Source organism: Pan troglodytes, chromosome 3 (assembly GCF_028858775.2).
Source record: "Pan troglodytes isolate AG18354 chromosome 3, NHGRI_mPanTro3-v2.0_pri, whole genome shotgun sequence".
In the NCBI taxonomy this organism is placed as follows: domain Eukaryota; kingdom Metazoa; phylum Chordata; class Mammalia; order Primates; family Hominidae; genus Pan; species Pan troglodytes.
Window position 1 is genome coordinate 61,927,480 of NC_072401.2, and position 20,200 is coordinate 61,947,679.

Consider the following 20,200-nt stretch of genomic DNA (forward strand, 5'->3'; position numbering starts at 1 on the left):
AAAACACAACATCAAAATGTTAACAGAGGTTATCTCCCTAGATGGTAGGATTACAGGGAACTGTGTGTCCAGGCACATGAACTCTTCCATATCATCCAGCTTCCAGAAATAACATCAAATTTTACGCTGTGAAATCATTTACTATTCGTTTTAAGAACTAAAACTAATGAGAATCTTAGGTCAGTATACTTTTCACATTTGCTTGAGGGGGGTAAGGAATGAAAGCAATAATTACACCTGGAAGCAAATGTGAACAGTCTTTTTCGAAAGGAAAAAGTTGTATTTAATTAAGTCCCGGTAAAACATCACCTTAGCATTTGAAGTTGTTCTAATTAATACTTTATTCTTCAACATTTTTAAAGACTCCAATATATTAGACAAAGAATTTTTTGATAATGTAAGTTAATTTCTCTGGAGACAACCATATAATCCTCTAAAATGACATGAACGTTTATATATGGGACTGAAGTTTCTGCAGTCTATATATACCTCTTTGGGGGGAAAAAAGTAAAGTACTGACAATTCAATTTTAACAAAAAAAAATGCTTTCCTTATCAAACATTAATGTTGTGTACATGAACCTATCGTCTGTGACAGCAAGGAACTCAAGCCAGGTGATGCACAAGCCTTCACCCAGCTCAGTTAGCTTGGGCTTCTCCTGTACCAGATTTGCCTGAAGTAACATGAGGTTATTTAAAAAGACCTCCACCTAGGTTGCAGTGAGCCGAGATCATGCCACTGCACTCCAGCCTGGGCGACAGAGCAAGACCCCGTCTCAAAAAAAAACACAAAACCAAACAAACAAACCAACAAAAAAACCCTCCACTTTCCAGCATCTACTCAAAAGGGAAGTCCTTCCGAATCAGAAGAGAGATAACGTTCTTCCTAAGGGAAGACAGAAAAAGGTGAAGAGCATTTGTTAAGCATTCTCCATGCATGTCTTCCTAGGTATTTCACATCCAATGTCTCAATAACCCCATGCAAACATGCATACAATTCTTTAGACTGCTCCCTTCATTACCCAAAAAAGAAGGGAACTATGTCTTCCTAACTGATTTTAGGTGCCTGGAACAACTAAGTATTTCACTGAAAGACATGTAATAAATGCTATTTGATAGGTAAGAAAAAGGAAAAAAGCAAAGTTACCTCTTTTCATTTGGCTTAAAGAAAAAAAAAGTATGTTCTACTATATACTAAAATATCAGACCAATACACAATATATTGCAAAATTTTAATACCATGTGGTTAAACACATATTCAAATATTAAACTTTTCAAGCACATGAAAGTCATCTTCTGAAAGACAAACTGGGCTTTTTATAACTACCTTTGTGTAACTTTATAAAATTACTTCCCTCAACAATATCTGACACTGATCTTGATACTAGTTAGAAAGTCTGATGTAAGATGATGACATCTCAACGTCAGTGATTTAGGAGATTATCTTCAGAATTCATCAGAGGACCAATCGTCATCTTCATCCCTTACTTCTCGGTATCTCCCTGAAGACTCCCCTTCTGGATTATAACTCCGCATTTTAATATTCAGTCTTTCAGCTAATTTTTGCGCTGCGAGCTTTGCTTGCATCTCCTCATAATTCTGTTTCTGCTGTTTCTGAAGTGCCGAGCATTCTTCTATGGAGAGCAGCTGCGTGGGCATATGGTGAAGTGGTAGAAGCCGAGCTGCTGTGATGTCATCAAGATGCTGCTTATCCCTGCGCCGCCGCTCTTCTGAGGAAATAGGAGACCCACTCTTCTGGCAATGACTAGATGAATCATTTTGTCGAAAAGGTAACACATTGGTTTTAAATTTACGCAGCTGGGGCACTGGGTTTTTGGCTCGCATTTCTAGCACTTCCATATAATGAGGTTTCTTCTGAGTCCCACTAGAAAGGCCTGTCACTTCTTAGTACTTGCGTTTTCTTCTGACTGTTGTTCACCTTGGTCCGCAATGGTGATCCTCTGTAACCTGTCAATAAACAGGTTGTCAAAGCTGCTGGAAGTATCTTCTGCCTGACTTGAAACACGATGCTGCAGGTGATGCTCACTAGCTTCAGATGAAGGTGGTACCGTCTCTGTTGCTGGAAGCTGGGCCCTTATTCACTGTGTAGTCAACCTCTGAAGTCTCTTCATCACCTTCAAGAGTAGGACGTCCAAGTCCCTGGTTTTGTGAGGTTTGAGATGACTTGATGTTATCTACAGAGGAACATCCAGGAACTAGTGATGAAGTATCAAGTATTGGGTCAGAATTCTGGGCCTTATCTGTACCCACATCAACTTCTGCAATTGCTTTTTGCCTTAGCTTACAGTCTAAACTAACAGGGTGAAACAGTTCATTTTTTCTTCTAACTTCTTCACATTCTGCAATGGCGGCTTTCAGTTTGGCAAAAGAGTCAAAGATCTTTTTACCTTTGTCGGGCAATTTGCAAATGAATTTTTCGTTGCGCAAAAGTCTCTCCTGGCGCTTCAACATTTCCCGCAGCTCCACCAAACTCCGCTGTGCCAAGTCCTCGGGAGCTCGGGGCTCGAAGCCGCGGGGCAGCAAGCACATTCTGCGCGGGCTGAGGCTGGCGCGGCGTCGGGCACTCGGCTTCCTCGGCAGGCTCCGCTACTAGCGCCGGATCCTCGGACGGCGGTGACTCCGGGGCACGAGCGGGAGTCGCCATTTTCCCGGAAGCGAAAGATTTGTTTCATATTTGTGGTTTCCCCAATGCAAATTGGAAATTATTCAGACTGGGAATCTAAACTTTTTTTCCCCTTCACTTTTGTTGGAAAACATAAAGTAATGTTAGTCTTTATTTTGAGAAACCAGGCTAATAATTTTATATTTAGGATTTGAAAAGTAACACATTGGATTTTAGTTGAAAAGTTTATTGTAAGGATGCCATGATCACAAAGAGAGGGAGGAAAAATAGAAAGCCTGAGGTGACTGGTATAGGAATAGAATGGAGCAAGGAATAGGAAGTATTGTATTTTAACCCTCATTCTGCAATTGATAAATATAACTAAAACTTCAAAAAAAATACAGATTTTAATACTCTGATAAATCATTTGCCTTTTAAGATAAAAAAATTAAAGAGCAATATAAGTAATTTGTACATAATAATATAAAGAGTGAAAAGCAAATAAAGGATCTTAAGATTTTTTGTATTTTAATAGATTTGGAAAGACGTTTATAGAAAATAAATCTTTTATTTATGTATTTATTTATTTGAGACAGGGTCTTGGTCTTTTGCCGGAGTGCAGTGCCATGATCATGGCTCACTGCAGCCTTGACCTCCCAGGCTCCAGCAATGCTATCACCTCAGCCTCCAAGTAACTGGGACTATAGGCATGCACCACCATACCAGGCTAATTTTTTAATTTTTTGTAGAGAGAGGGGTCTCCCTATTTTGCCCAGTCTGGTCTTGAACTCCTGGGCTCAAGTGATCCTCCTGCCTCGACCTTCTAAAGTGTTGGGATTATACATTATTGAACATTAATTTTTCATCTACAAAGATGAGGTTAATTAATACAAATTTCACGTGCATCTGTGTGAAGAGACCACCAAACAGGCTTTGTGTGAGCAATAAAGTTTTTAATCACCTGGTTGCAGGCGGGCTGAGTCCAAAAAGAGAGTCAGTGAAGGGAGATGGGGTGGGGCCATTTTATAGGATTTGGGTAGGTAGTGGAAAATTATAGTCAAAGGGGGTTGTTCTCTGGCAGGCAGGGGTGGGGGTCACAAGGTGCTCAGTGGGGGAGCCTCTGGGCCAGGAGAAGGAATTTCACAAGGTAATGTCATCAGTTAAGGCAGGAACCGGCCATTTTCACTTCTTCTGTGATTCTTCAGTTACTTCAGGCCATCTGGATGTATATGTGCAGGCTTGGGCTCAGAGGCCTAACAAAAATTACTCAAGATGATGAGGGAATTACCAATATCTTTTCTAGTGGTGTTTAACCAGAGTTGCACTTTGTTTCTCCATTGTTAATAATATTTCTACATATAAAACTCAATTAAATGTATGGATCTCTAGATCACAGTCCTCCTAACAGATTTTACTTGGTACGATCATTAAAAATGTTCCTCTTTCACCTGCTCATCTTAAAGCCACAAATTAAGATTTAGGTTGTTAAAAACAAATAACCAAAAAACACTTTCCACACTTAACACATTAAGATTACTTTTAAAATGGACAGTAATAGAAACAATTATTTTTATTTATTATTATTTTTATTTTTACTTAAAATGATCTCTAATCTGTAAGGAAAAAGCTGATTGTGTCATACCAATAAAAATAATTTAGTCCTTTTTATCTCTTTAATATCTTTAATAGTCATGCCTTTATTCAAGTTCTATTATGTTCCAGCACCATTCTTGCCACTATGGTGATGGGCAGGTTGCGGGCGCATAGGAGTGAAAAACATACAGTTCTTTGAGGGTTATGTGAATGTCAATTCTGTAGAATGGCTAGTTCAAGGAAAAAGAGACATACCAGAAGTGTAAAGAAACAAATGAAAGTTACATAAATAGAAAGAGAAAGGAAAAGTAGAGTGAAATAAAAATCTGGGAAAAGCAAAAGATCTATGGCTGGTCAATAGCCCAAGAACTCATTTAAACTTCTGCATTTCTGTTACCTTTCAAGATTTTTAAAGTTATCTTCTCCTGGTCCTAAATCTTTTTGAAAACTCCACATTCCCATTCTCTATGCAGATAAATCAGTATGACTACTTTACATCTTTTTTGAAACGTTGAGTTTGGTTTTCTTTGGTTTTATGGCTCAGAGGAATGTGAGGGATGAGAGTGGTGTTATGGGTAGAGGAAGCATTGTTGAAAAGCCATCTCTACTCTTACCATTGATAATCAATGCCTCAGTGTTAATAGCTCTCAGAGGGTTTTCCTCATTTGGAATACACAAACATCTTTATTTATTAGTTTTTTCATTTCTAAGTAATGTGAAAAAGACAATTTTATTCCTTGTTGTACATTTCAGCACTTAGTAGAATGCTTGGCCCATATATATTAGTTGAAGCATTTAATTGTTCTTCAAATTTGTTTGGTACCATTTAATTTTCAGCCAATAACTTATCTGCTCCTGGTTGTCTGAGTCTTCTCCACTTGACTAAAATGGATTTCAATACTATCTTAAAAGACTCTTTTTTACACAGAAATATTTTGTTTAATTTTCTAGGAAGCCACTCTGTATTTAAATATAATGATGTATATACATGTAAATACATTTATAGTATTTAATCTTTAGTCTTTATTTATATTACATTTAATAGACAGTATTTAGTCATTATATTTTTCTACAAATGAGTAATTGTGGAATAGATTCCTGAGATTAAAGTCCTACAGTGGGGTCCTGAGTAGTTTTACATTTCTCTTTGCCTTACACAGAAATATATTAGAGTCTCTTTTCATGTAGTAACATCTATCACTGAATTTTAGGTTATTTCCCATATTGACTATTAAAGTCAAGTTTTGATTTTATGATAGTGAGAATAAAAGAACTTTGCCAATTGAAAACATGTAAATGCAGAAAACAGAGTCTATTGATTGTAATTTCGCAACCAAATTTGTCATTTAAATGAGAGACTACCTTCATCTTCTGTGATAGTGTTTTGATCTGCAGAAGTTTAGCACTGTTAGTGTAGGACTAGGAGTATATGCCAAAAAAAAAAAAAAAAAGGGAGAGAAAAGACAGATGGTCCCAAAACTGAATAAGAATAATTAGTATCTCTGAAGTAGCACAATTCCAAGTTTAAAAATGCAATGAAAGTTTTATCAGAACATATACGTACATACATATATATACATATATAATTTAGATTTTCTTTTTTCTTCATATATATTTTTGAATAAGACTTAACAAGATATAAACCAATCTGTATTAATCTAATGTTAAGTATTTTTACAGGAAAATGTTATGATAATCTTTAAACATGTTATTTTTAAATTTTTGCATCTTGGTAAAATTGACACACATAGAAGTCAGTACTGCACTTATGAATGTTCTGGAAACATTATTATCTGTAATAATGGCCTTTCCTCTGGCTAATTTCTGTGCACATTCAAAATTGTTTCCTTAGGATAAATTCTTTTTGGCACAAACACTTTTACTGTTCTTGAAATGTCATTCCTGGTTAATAAACCATATTCTAAATTTATTTTTTCGTTGACTATTCTCTATACCCCTGGATAATTGGAATAAGGGTTTCTCATTCTCCCCTACTTCAAGATACCTCAGAATTGAAGACTTAGTCTTTCTCCTCCATGCCATCTTGGACTATTACTCTTCACACCCTTGTAAAACTGCCTTGTTTTGTTGAGGTTCGTACAATTATTCTGTCCACCCTTTTTCTTTATTCATTGCTGTCCTTATGGACCCCAAAGTTATGCTTTCCATTTACTGGAGACTCTGACACTTGCTTCTCTATTTCTTTTTCTAATCCAACTCCTACACTTACCCTAGATAGCATCAGTGCTTTTGTGGTTGATGTTCAACATCTTAGTCATTTATTTCCTTCAACTTCTTATCTCTATAATTTTCTCTTCCAAAAATACTCCTCTGTGCACACCCTGGACTTTGTGATGATTTGGAATTATTCTATCTGAATCATAACTTTGGACTTTGTCACTATTCTAACCTTCCTTTGTAGCAATCTTAGTTACTTACAATGCATCAAGATTTTTTATTTTTATTTTTTTACTAATGCACTGTTCTAATCTTTGAATTCTTCATATCCATCAGGAGCCACTCTCAGTGTGTGTGTGTGTGTGTGTGCACGCACACACACACACACACACACACACACTCGTCTTTGCTTTTCTTGTGATCCTTAGGTTAATGATTTAAACAAAAATTTTAACTATGTCTTGAACTCCACTAAATTCTCTCTCCCTGTATCTCTTTTATTCTTCATACTGGCTAAAATATAGGGAAGACATAACTATCTGAAAAATGGCTAACCTCTGCTCAGACCACTGAGAAATGCTACAGAAATGTAGTATTTGTATAGCATGTGTAACATATGCTACACAAATGTTGAGGAGGTGCCTCTTCATCTAAGTCCTCAATTCTGCCCACCATTCCTACTACATTCCCTTAAACTATTTTCCACATTGAACAAGTTTATTCAGCTTCCTCAAATTTCCAGTTCTCATCACCTGCCATCTCATCTTTCTGCAACTTCAAAGAGATAATATGATTGATGAATTAGATGACATTTCCTTCAGCTTCCTGATATTGAATCAACAAACCTACATGCATCCATTCATGTTCTCAAGTGGATGCCTACAGTGTGTCCAAGTTTTCCAGTCTGTTACATTGAACCATATGAAAATGTCAGTGAATGACAACTTTTGACCTATGTGAAAGGTAATTTCATGTGGGTGAACCTAGTAGTTTAGAATCCACGATTATTCAAATATTATGTGAGTCCAATTCACCTCCCAACCTCAGACAATCTACTGGTTAGTTACACTATTTTAAGTATACTGAAAACTGTCGCATCCACAAGAAAACAAAAATCCTTCATCAACTCCATAAACCTTGATGACTTGTCTCTCTCTTCCCATCCATAAACTCATGAAAAAATTGTTGATACTCACTTGTCCCATTTACTCACTTCCAACATGTTCTCCAACCCGCAGACAGGTGATTTATGATCCCACTACTCTGTTCCTCTTCCTATCATGATCACCGATGATTCTCTATTGCTTAATTCAGTGTATATTCTACATTTTTATCATATTACTCTTTATCCTTTGTTATTGTATCACACTTATTCTTCTTATCTCCTCTAATTTTCTCCTGATTTTCTCTGGTTTTTCAGCCATTCCTAAACATCCGATAGGTCAAAAAGATTTTTTTTAAAGCAGGTTGACCAAAAGGGAACTGATACACATGGTGGGAATGTAAATATCTACAGCCATTATGGAAAAGAGTATGAAGATTTCTCAAAAAAAATTAAAAAAATAGAACTACTGTATGATCCATCAGTTCCACTATTGGCTATATATGCAAAGAAGAGCAACATGTGTGTAAACAATAAAAAACATACAATGTTATCTGTCAATTTAAAAATAAGTAAATGAAAAAATAAGAAAGAGAAATTAATTCTAAATAGGATGGAAAATGAGCACTTCAAATATAGCATTTGGTGCCGTCTTAAAGGTATGTTGTTCATAAGTAGACAAGTACAGGGGGGCAATTTTAGATGGGTTATCAGACTAACAAAGTCTAAAATCAGGGGCCCACCTTCATTAATGTAACAGGTGTTTTGTTTATTTTGTTTTGCACCAGATTGACATTCTCAAGAAAAATGCAAATTATAAGGTTTTCATTAAAACAAATGCTCATTTTAGAAATTTGTTATAGAAGATATTATATGTCTCAGCAGGCATAAAAATATATCACACATAAGGCAGAAAAAATTCTATGAATGACTTGATTTTTAAGTTTTGTTGTTTTTATAATTATTATAATTAAATACTACTTTGAGAGTAGCTGCCTGAATTTGTTAACCGTTTCCAGTTTACACAAATGAAATCCACTATAATTCTTTAATTCAGGTTGTCTATTTGATGATAAACTAATAAATTAAAATCCTGATTTATTATAACTAATAAATTAAATTACAATCCTGATTACTGAAATGCTCCCATTAGGAAATAAATAGCAGTTTTGAGCAGACAACATGGAAAAACACACTGGGTGTGGGGTCAGAACACCTGATTTTAAATCAAGACTTCTCTAGTTAATAGCTATGTGTCATTAGACCAGACCCAAGACTTCTGTGAACCTGTTTCTATCTCTGTATTAGTACCCAGGATAAATACAATAACTACAAAACAATAAAAGGTTTTCATTGCTAATGGACCCAATGGAGGCTCCATTGAACAGAGAGTTTTGTATATTAATGTAGGGTTTGATCATAACCCTTGTGCCAGAGACACCTATGGAACAAATGGCCCATTTACGTTTTAGGGGTTTACTGTCCTTTTTTTCCTTGAATTCCTATTCAGGTACCTGAGAATAGATCCAATAGAATGGTTTATTGTGTCCTATTTGTAAGCAAATGATTATTTTCACCAAAGAGTTTTAGGTCTCTCCAAGAGGAATAATTATTTTCTGATCTCGACCTTGGGTCACAGCCCAGATACTTGGTGGCCTCACTATCTTGAGACATGTGTCATGTAACTCAGACATATCTCTCCCTCGTGGTCTGCTGGGTGACTCCACTGCAAGTGGCATTTCTCCATGGCTATTCCCCATAGTACTAGAAGTTCCTAATTGCACTGCTACACACTACTTTTATGAGTTTTGGGGCTCTTTCAGATTCCTGGATCTTGGATGAAAATAATAAAATTATTTCTTAGTATTTTCTGCTCTCTGTTTTCAAGCTTCTATTTTTCTCACATGCCACATTGGCCATTGTGATGTGAATTCTGTATTAGAACCTATAATGACTGCACAGAGGAAAATGTTAATTAATAGAAGACAAGAAATTTAGGTGGGCAAAACTAATTACTACTTTTATGTTTTGGAGTAAATCTTTTTAGCCTCAGTTGCCTCAATTGAAAAGTGGGCATAATTATATTTACCATATAAACTTTATATAGATGTTGGGTGGATCAACTGTTATAGGATATGTTAAAGATCTTTATAACTGTAAAGTGATATATAAAAGTTATTATCATGATTATAATTAGAGTGACATGTACTTCATCCTTATGCCTCACCCTTTGTTCTCCCAAATGTGTTTGGAATAAGGTAGGGCAACCATAAGTAAAGGACCACTCCCTACCTTTTCAGGGGCCCTACAGCTTTCTAACACCACCCTCATAAGACTGCTTACACTATGCAAATGTATCAGACACAAGCAGAAAGAACTCCAACAATTAAGATAGCTTATCAGACATTTGCAAATTCTATTTATATTTTTATATCTATATTTAGCTAAAGCCACCCTGTGGCAGGTATTTTGTCACTAAAATGTGAGGATGAGTAAAAGAAAAGTGGAGATGAGAACTATCTGGATAGAAATTCCTTCATTACAGTGTTGTCACGAACCTCCACAATAAGCACGACTTCTATGTGGTGGCTCAACTGCTTTGGTCAGAGCAGCTATCAACTGCTTACACTTTCCAAACCATCTAGTTTTGTTCAGCCAGATCAATCACTCACAGCCACTTCTTTAATCAAGTTTAATAAGAGCTAACATTGAATGAGTACTTCCAATCTTTTCTTTCTCATAATGCCACTGTAGATATCATCTGTATTTTACAGATTAATAAACTCAGGCTCCAGTATGTGATGCCAGGCCATATAACTTGTGAGTGCTGAGGAATTCTGTCTGAAACAGTCCAGGCTTTTTCTACCATACATGCAACCTCTATTTGGAGAGTTGGTGAGGCTGCTGTGACCAAACTCTTAAAAGGTAAATGTGGGAGAAATATTGTTTATTTTCCGTTCAGTAATGTGAGATATGCAGAATTGGCTGGAAGAGGTGAAATATCACATAAAAATGCATTTCTTGTTCCCAAATTCTATTGGTGCATAAAATAGTATATCACTGCATTGTCTTCAAACCTCTTTCTTATATGCCTGACTCAGGATAGTGTTCAATGTACACATGAAGATGCAATCCAGTAAATATTTTTATTTTATTTTATTTTATTTTGAGACAGAGTTTTGCTTTTGTCACCCAGGCTGGAGTACAATGGCGCGATCTCGGCTCACTGCAACTTCCGCCTCCTGGGTTCAAGTCATTCTCCTGCCTTAGCCTCCTGAGTAGCTGGGATTACAGGTGCGCACCACCACACCCAGCTAATTTTTGAAATTTTAGTAGAGTCAGGGTTTCACCATGTTGGCCAGGCTGGTCTCAAACTCCTGACCTCAGGTGATCCACATGCCTCAGCGTCCCAAAGTGCTGGGATTACAGGCATTAGTCACCTCATCCATCCTGCAACCCAGTAAATCTAATGTACAGCATGGTAACTATAGTTAATAATACTTTATTGTATATTTGAAATTTGCTAAGAATGTAGCTATTAAACGTTCTCACCATACACACACACAAATGGTAAATACGTGAAGTGATAGATATGTTAGCTTGGTTGTAGTAGTAATTTCACAATGTATACATATTATCAATTATCATGTTAAACACCTTAAATATATACATTTTTTGTGAGTCAGGGTTTTCTTCTGCCACCCAGGCTGGAGTGCAGTTGGCTGATCATGGCCCACTGTAGCCTCAAATTCCCAGGCTCAAGGGATGTAGCTCAGCTTCCCAAGTAGCTAGAACCACAGGCACACACCACCATGCCTGTAGACTGGGAATTTTTTTTTTTTTTTTTCATGAGACGGGGTCTCCCTGTGTTGCCCAGCTGGTCTCAAACTCCTGGACTCAAGAGATCCTCCTGCCTTGGCCTCCCAAAGGGTTATGATTACAGGCATGAGCCACCACTACTAGCTTATATTTTTTTATTTGTCAATTATATCTTAATAAAGCTCAGGGGGAAAAAGATGCAAACTAGTAAATAGACAACTGTCAGCCTCATTCTTGCTTATTAGCCAATAGTAACCTAAAAATGTGATAAGTCACATACAGACAAGATTGTACAGATCAGTGGAATATTGAGAAAACCATCTTGGATATTAAAGAGAACATGAGAGTTTTTTCCTACTAATTATCTAGATAATTATCTTAATTCTTGTTTTCCCCTTTTCAAAGTGATTCTGACCAATGGTAGGAGAAGAAAACTAGAACCCAGTCCCTATCCCTCTTTTCACTCCCTATCTCATATCCCCTTCACTAACATTGCATGGTCTCTGCAGAAAACAGAATGTATTGCCCACTTTGAGCCAAGCACTATGCTAAACATTAATGTAGTGACAAGAGCAAACGGAGAGAACGCTGGCCCAGAAATGAGATGTAAGAAGAGCATAACACTGCGGCAGATGTGTTAGTGAGAGCTTGTGTGTGTTCCATTCTGGTTATTTATATTTTCTCTATGCAATGAAATCAATGTAATTGGCTGAGAATGATGATTACAGAGAAGGTATTGCAGCTTTGAAAAGAGAAGATAAAATAATTGACTATTTCTCACATTAGGAGAAAGAGTAACTAAATAGTATGATGGTCAGGAATCACTGAGGGAAAACTTCAAGATAGTGGTCGGGGATTTAAAATGATTTTATTTTTTTCCCAGCCACATTTGTGTAACATAAAATAGGCAGAAAGTTGTATTTAATCAGGGATTGGGTTTTCCTAGATGATTAGGGCCAAGTGAGGTAGAGTTACAGGTCTGAGGGTGTATGCCAGGGAATGAATATGATGAGGGATCGCGGGATGTAGGCTAAGGAAGGAGAGCAATGCAAGCTGAGGGTGATGGGAGTCAGTGAGCAAGTGGGAGGATCAGCGGATTATAGGCCCCAGTGGGACTGAAGTCAGGGTACCAAGGAAGTGAGCTGGGAAAATGGGTGGTAGTAGTTAAACAGTTGGGACATCAAAATTTAGATTATGATGAAATTGCAGCAATTGGTAATGACAAGACATAGAGCATGGATTATGGGAGTGGGCAGCAAAAGTAGGGAGAAGGGCAAGGTTATTAGTGCAAAGAGATAGAAGGTAGAACACGGCCAGTGCAATAAAACAGTTAGCAACAAAACTGGATAGGAAATTTCAAGAGAGCTACTAACTGGGTGGGGGATAGCTGTGAATGGAACTGGTTCTTAAAGGAGGGAAAACATATACAGCAGCACACTGAAAGATTTCCAGAAATGGAAATGCTAGTGGCTGGGAAAAGGGATGTAGAGAGGAGATTTTAGGTAGAGGAGGTGTTATTATCAAAACAAAGGAGTGGGTGAATGTAAGGAACAGAACAGCACACGTGAAGAGAAGTACTATACCTTCAGAGTGCAAAAGTAAGTTTGACTCAATATATGGAAGGCTATTTTTTTTTTAATGTAAATCATATCAGCCAAGCACAGTGGCTCGCACCTGTAATCCCAGCATTTTGGGAGGGTGAGGCAGGTGGATCGCTCAAGCTCAGGAGTTCCAGACTAGCATGGGCAACATGGCAAAACTCCATTTCTACAAAAACTACAAAAATTAGCCAGGTGTGGTGGTGCAGGCTAGTAGTCCTAGCTACTTCAGCCCAGAGGCTGAAGTGGGAGGATGGCTTGAGCATGGGAGGTTGAGGCTGCAGTGAGCTGAGATCATGACACTGCACTCCAGCCTGGGTGACAGAGCAAGACATTGTCTCAATGAAAAAAAAGTAAATCATATCATGTTTTTCACACATTTAAAATTGTCCTGTGGATCCCTATAACCCTTAGATTTAGTGACACCTCACTATGGCCTACAGACACCCCCTGATGTGATCCTTGTCTGCCTCTCCGGCTAACCTTCTCCACCCTTCCTGGGACTCACTGCAATCTAACCACTCTGGCCTCAGTTCCTCCAGTGACTCAACAAGTTCACTCTTGTTCCAGTTCTCAGAACTTGCTGCCACCTCGTTGCTGTCTCCCCACATCTTGAAATTGTTTCCTTGTGATTCACCTCTCGGCCCAAATAGCTTTTCTTCAGTGACAAATCGCTGCTGCTTAATTAAGTAATCATTACCTCTGTCCCTCAACCTGCAATCACTCTCTAATGTGTTTAACGACAAAACTTATTCTTTGATTTGTTCATTTTGAGAGTTCTATTTGGGACGACAGAACATTAGAAAATAGGATGATTGCACTTTATGAATATACTGAAAAGCGTTGAATTGCACACTTTAAATTGGTGACCGTTATGATATGTGAATTATATCTCCATAAAGCTGTTAGAGAATAAAAAGAATAAAAGGGAGGAAAAGAAAGAAAAATAAAGACAGGAAAGAAGAGATCAAAAGGTTCTGGAAACTCAAAAGTGTGTCTTCATTCAATATAGAAGCTCCCACAGCTATTATTCACCGAAGTGTCAAAGTCATACTCTATCATTATCCCTCCTCTTTAGCACTTATGTGACTTCAGCTGTGACTTACATGACTTCTCAAATAGTTCTTTAAATTGTTCTTTCTGACTCAAGGAAGACCTTAATTGATTTTCTTTTCAAACTTCATCCTTGTTATTTATTTATTTTTTTTTCTGAGATGGAGTCTCACTCTGTCACCCAGGCTGGAGTACAATGGCGTGATCTCAGCTCAGTGTAACCTCTGCCTCCCAGGTTCAAGCGATTCTCCTGCCTCAGCCTCCCGAGTAGCTGGGACTACAGGCTTGTGCCAGCATGCCTGGCTAATTTTTATATTTTTAGTAGAGACAGGGTTTCACCATGTTGGCCATGCTGGTCTCAAACTCCTGACCTCAGGTGATCCGCCCACCTTGGCCTCCCAAAGTGCTGGGATTACAGGCGTGAGCCACCATGCCCGGCCTCATCTTTTATTTTTTAAAGAAAAACTATTTCCCAATGGTCAGATACAGTGACAGTAAGACTTGTTCATTAGAAAAGATTTGCAAATAATGTCTTTGTGCATGTTACAACTTTCAACATGCACAAATTTGTGCATGTTACTGCTTTCTTGTGGAGGTCAAAATTTGTTATCAAGTAATAGTAGGAAGAGAGATGACTAAGGATGAATGATGCTTAATTGAAGACATTGGTAAGAAAGCAGAAAAATGTACCCCCTCCAGATATGAAGCAACATTGACAAAAATGGTTGGAAAGTACTGCTCTGGCCAGTCACATTGTTTATTTTCAATAGCTCAGGTCATGGCCTATGCATTCTTTTTTATTCTTACCAGGTTTTAATTATCTCAATTCCTTCAAGGAATAATTTCTCATGGAACTTCCCCATGTAAATTTGCATTTATGAACAGAACTTTGAAGGGTAGCACTCTTGACATTGATTATCCCCTTTTGAACTCTTATCTACTAAAACATCAGTTATTTTAATAATTTTAATTATGATATCAATCAACTTTCCAGTTATGAACCATTATGTCTTTCTTATTTGTGTAATGTGGGATTATGGAAACAAGACACACAGCTTGTCAGAACATGAAACGTAAAAGAAAGCACAGACCTCATTTAATCTTTTACACAACTTTCAGTATTTCTGTCCACATTACCGATTTTATGACAGTCTCGTATCTGGTGGGACAATTAGAATGATCATCATCATTATTACTAAGCCATTGTGATTATGAATAGTAACACCACCACCTCCTGGTATTTGCATGACAATGACTTTATTCCAAAGTTACTGTGTTTTACCTAGGAAATGAAGTAAAATTCTAATTGATGATTCACCCATCTTGTTCTAAAATTTCCCATATTCATTATCTTCATCCAGTAATTCTTTCCCTGTGGACACTTCAAAGTGTGCTCACCATATAATGCCTACTTTTGAACCTGTGGTTTCTCCTGTCGGCTCCCCGTCCCCCAAGCTTAGAATCTCTTACCTGCTGGAACATTCTCGGGGGATAAGACAGGATTTGCTAGGCTACTCAGCTGCTCCCCAGTCAGTGAGTAGTTTGTGTCCAGTGTCGTCACTCAGATTCTGAAGACCTTGTCACCACCTCTGTTTCTTTCGTGAGCAGCGCCTTCACCATCTACTAGCTCACCCCACTCCATCTATTCACAGACTCCTCAGTATCTTTTCCTAGCTGCTTTTGAAAAACTTGATGTTATTTTTAGTGTGGCCTGGATAATAATAGTAATAAAATAACCTAACCTCCTAAATCCTTACCATGTTTCAACTACTGTTTGAAGTACTCTTACATATATATTAACTCAGTAATTGCTATGATCCCACAAAATATGGGTGCTAGGGTTTGGATATTTGACTCTCCAAACCTCATCCTGAAATTTGACACCAATGTTGGAGGTGGGGTCTCATGGGAGATGTTTGGGTCATCAGGGCAGATCCCTCAAGAATAGATTAATGCCCTTCCTAAGATGAGCGAGTTTTCACTTTATTAGTTCCCACAAGAGCTAATTGTTAAACAAAAAAACAAAACAAAACAAAACCTGGCACCCCATCTTCCTCCTCTCTGGTTGTGTGCTGTGTGCACACTCTGGCTCCAATTTGCCTTCTTCCCTGACTGGAAGCAGTCTTTAGCCCTCATCAGAAGCCCAGCAGATACATTATTTCATTCAGTAGACAAATAATTACCAAGTACTTCTATGAAGCAAGCTCCCCACCTGTCTTGAATAGCCATGGAAATTCTTCAATGTTTAAGCTAAAATTAGGTTAGTACTAAAAGAAATAGAGAGAAAAATGTTATTTTTTAAACAACATTGAGGAATAAATATTTCAGGGAATGTGTGGAAGGAAATAAACTGAAACAACTTTTCACTTTGACAAATAAGACTTTAATTCAGTCACAATAATGGTTCTGGTGTTAGGAGTAGAATAATTCAACAGGTAACCACATATTTTTGAAGATGAGAATTCTGTTGCAAAAGAAACTCCCCTTTATGAATTGTGTTCTGTGTCTGGCTCAGAGAGGAAAATAGTGAGAAGATGTGTCCACCCTTTTTAAGCTTAAAAAAACCTGTATCCTTATTTCAGCCATTATTTCCTCCAAAGAGGAACTGTTAGCCCTTCTTTGAAATTCTTGTTTAAATTTTCTGCAATTCTGATAGCAATTTGTGTCTACTGTGTTCCTCCTTTATCAGACTATAAGTTCCTCAAAAGAAAGATCTGTTGAAGAGTCTTTACATTCCCTTGTTTTGTACATAGTAATCCTGAATAAAATGCCTGCTGAGTTAACTAACAGATAAACGCATTAATTAAGTTTACCTCTACTCTCATTAATATATGGTTTTCTCAAGTATGTCCTTGGTTCTCAAGTTTTCTTATCTTTGCTTATGGTGTTCTCTGCCTGATGCACACACGACCCTTGCCAATTCCTTCTCAGCCTTTAGGACCTAGTTCTAAGAACAGCTTCTCTAAGGCAAAACCATTTGTATCCACTCACCTGTAATAGCATTTTGAGACTTGTATTATACTAGTTACTTTACGTGTCTCTAGATTATACATCTTTTAAGAGAAGAGACTATGTCTTAATCTCTAGAAGTGTTTCATTGGCACACAGAAGAAACTCAGTGAGTGTTGACAATGGGCTCATGATTCTCCATGGTCTTCTATTAGTGAAGGTGACAGATATGTTCATCAGCTCTTGACTGTGCTCCAGCTCCAACTCAGTGATTCTAGAGACACTTCAGATATTTCCAGATTGCAATGCTTTTCTTTTGCTACCTACCTAAGAGTAACAGGACAGAGTAACATAAGATCCTTCTAGAATACCAGCTGAACTCAGAATTAGTGCTACTTGAATACTTAACAGAGCTCAGGTTCATGATTCTGGGATGCAGAAATTGCGTCTATGTACTCCTTTGCCCAGACCCAAGAATATCAGGGGAAGCCTGACTCCTTCCAGTTCAGCGATGCCCGAAGAGGAGAGTCAACTGATATCTTCAGTTATAACCTGAGGCCTGCTATCCACTCCTTACTACTATCAGGTACCAATCTCAGGAAAGGTAATTCCCTCCTTTTCTTTTCCACGTGTAATTTTAACAGACAGGACAAGAACTAGCACCCTTCTCAGAACCATATTCTTGTCCAGTCTCCTTATGGATTAAATCTCTTTAAACAACCCATGTTGGTGTTATCTTGGCCTGCCTCAACTCTGTAACTGTTCAGATTTTGTCTTTAGACTGTGGGCTCTGGCACTGGGATGAGGAGAGAGTTTTGCCACATTTTCCTGCTTGCACAAAGGATTCCCAAATGTCAGTCATTTGCATACCACTTTTATGCTTTTGCCATATTTGCATACTGGCACTATTATTGCCTTGATATTTTCTTAAAATTGATTTTTAATTTATTCCAATAAATTTGGCTTTATGATAAACAATATCATCTATTGAAATCACAGGTTTGATGTCTTATGACCCTATGAAATAGATATTTATCACAACACAGAGTTCCTGGGTCTAAAGTCCTGAGCTACCACTATTGATTTGCTTCTTCATCATATTAATGATCTCTTCTTGTTTGGCTAATTATTTTTTCCTTATAATTCTCTTATATTTTTTTTCAATCAGCCTTATTATAGATGCTCTTCATATGCACTATGAGTTGCATGAACTGTAAACGGTGTAGTAGGTTTTTTAAGTATAGAGGTGTAAAAGGAGCCCAAACGGCCCAAGTCCTATTTCTGGCTTCCCTAATATCCAACTTTGAGGTTTTGGTAATCTCTGAACCTCTGTGTCTTAATGTTAGAATGAGAAGAGTGACCCAGATACTCTTGTTTTCTTAGGTTCATTGTGATTTGAAACACATGAATCAAATATATATTATTAGTTCATTTACAAATAAAAAAATTAGAGCATATAGTATAATGGACCAGGAAGTATATGAAAAGGTAGTGAATGGTAAAATACTGCTGACTTTAAGAAAAGAAAGTATAATGTTAAATGTCAATCATATTTTTATAGCATTTAGAAAAATTTCATGTAAAATATATTTAAGTGTTACCAAATTCAATATGAGCTAAATATGAATTCCAGAAAAAAATTCTACAGAAAAAGGAACATTTAGTCTTAAAATCCTATTCATTTTTAACACACAATTCTTTCTCAAAAGGCCATTGACACTGGGTAGAAGAGTGAGTTCACTGAAACCATGGATGGTTGCCCTTATTGTCAGAGCTGTTATGTTGATTCTGGTGATACTGATTGGTCTCCTTGTTTATTTTTTGGCATATGGTAAGTATCTATTAATTTTTTTATTTCGAATATTTGAAGACCCACTTAACTTATTTTAAAACTTTAATATTTTCTAGTATTTTAGAATGCAATTTCCATCTGAATAAATTTATATACAGTTGGGAAAATAATCTCTCATGTATAAAAATTATGTCTAGAGCTTAAATTTTGATGTGGTTTGTATAATATTATTTCTTGAACAGTGCAATAAATATATCCTATGTAATTTTGTGATATAATATTAGTTAATATGCTAAGAGTAAAAAGTTATTTTAGTAGAAATTCTAAATTTGAGGTCAACTTATGAGAATATCGTACATTCTACCATTACTTAATTAACAGCTTAAATTTATGAATTATCACTAACAGGTGATAATTGTGTTATGACATAACTGACAACCATGGTAACTATGAAAATGTGTGATCCTAAAAAAGAGTTAGAGGGAGGTATAGACTACAGGTATAGCATTTTTAACTCTCGGGAGTTCACCAATTGTATCATTTTTTGTTTTCAACCCCTCTACTTCTCATAATTATACAACTCAAATTTACTAAACAGAAACCATCCCTGTCTGCTTTCCCTTCCAGGCTAGAAGTTTTACTATTACCAGACCTCCTCCCAGATCCCCAGTATTGAATATAATCCTGATTTTTCAGTAGAACACTCAAAACTTAGCACCGACCTGAAACAAAAAGTCAGTAACGAGGTAAGCTAAATCTTGGCTGGCATCATTCCTATCCTGACAATACTTTGTGAAAATTAAGATAAAAGGTGAGTTGAAAGCACTGCTTTTTGCACGTACATTAGAATTTCCTAAAAAAAACAGAATGCCCAGTTCAACTGTAATTTCAGATCATCCTGAAAATATCTTCATGCAGTATTTGAAACATACTTGTACTAAAAAATCATTCATTGTTTATCTGAAATTCAAGTTTAACTGTATTTTTATTTGCTAATTCTGGAAACTGTAACCACTGTATTAGTCTGTTCTCACACTGCTAATAAAGACATACCTGAGACTGGGTAATTTATAAAGGAAAGATTGTTAAGGATTATTAAAGATTATAAAGAGAAGATAATTGACTCACAGTTCCACGTGGCTGGGGAGACCTCACAATCATGGTGGAAGATCAAGGGGTGTCTTACATGGCTGCAGGCAAAAGAGAGCTTGTGTAGAATTCCCTTTTATAAAACCATCAGATCTCCTGAGACTTGTTCATTATCACAAGAACAGCACAGGAAACACCTGTCCCCATGATTCAACTACCTCCCATTGGGTTCGTCCCATGACATGTGGGAATTGTGGGAGCTACAATTCAAGATGAGATTTGGGTGGGGACACAGCTAAAACCTATCACCAACACCATCTCAGGACACCTAGAAAAATATGCTAGACAAATGATAATGGCATCAGAGACTGAACAACATAAGCCCAACAGAATTTTTTTTTTTTT

At 37.0% G+C, this 20,200-nt stretch overlaps 1 long non-coding RNA gene and 1 pseudogene across 3 annotated transcripts in view; one reads left to right on the forward strand and one right to left on the reverse strand.

Annotated features, from left to right (window-relative positions):
- Positions 1-1,338: 1,338 nt before the first annotated feature.
- Positions 1,339-2,627, reverse strand: LOC100614021 (DNA-directed RNA polymerase II subunit GRINL1A-like; annotated as a pseudogene).
- Positions 2,628-9,451: 6,824 nt separating this feature from the next.
- LOC101057946 (uncharacterized) overlaps positions 9,452-20,200 on the forward strand; it is a 28,522-nt gene continuing 17,773 nt past the window's right edge. For 2 of the 3 annotated variants that reach the window (XR_008547527.2, XR_010156589.1), the window contains exons 1-3: positions 17,383-17,518; positions 18,624-18,745; positions 19,334-19,452. This is a non-coding gene — a long non-coding RNA (uncharacterized LOC101057946). Of the gene's footprint in view, positions 9,494-10,269; positions 10,421-17,382; positions 17,519-18,623; positions 18,746-19,333; positions 19,453-20,200 lie in introns of those variants that run through there. The other variant, XR_010156588.1, reaches the window with a different exon arrangement.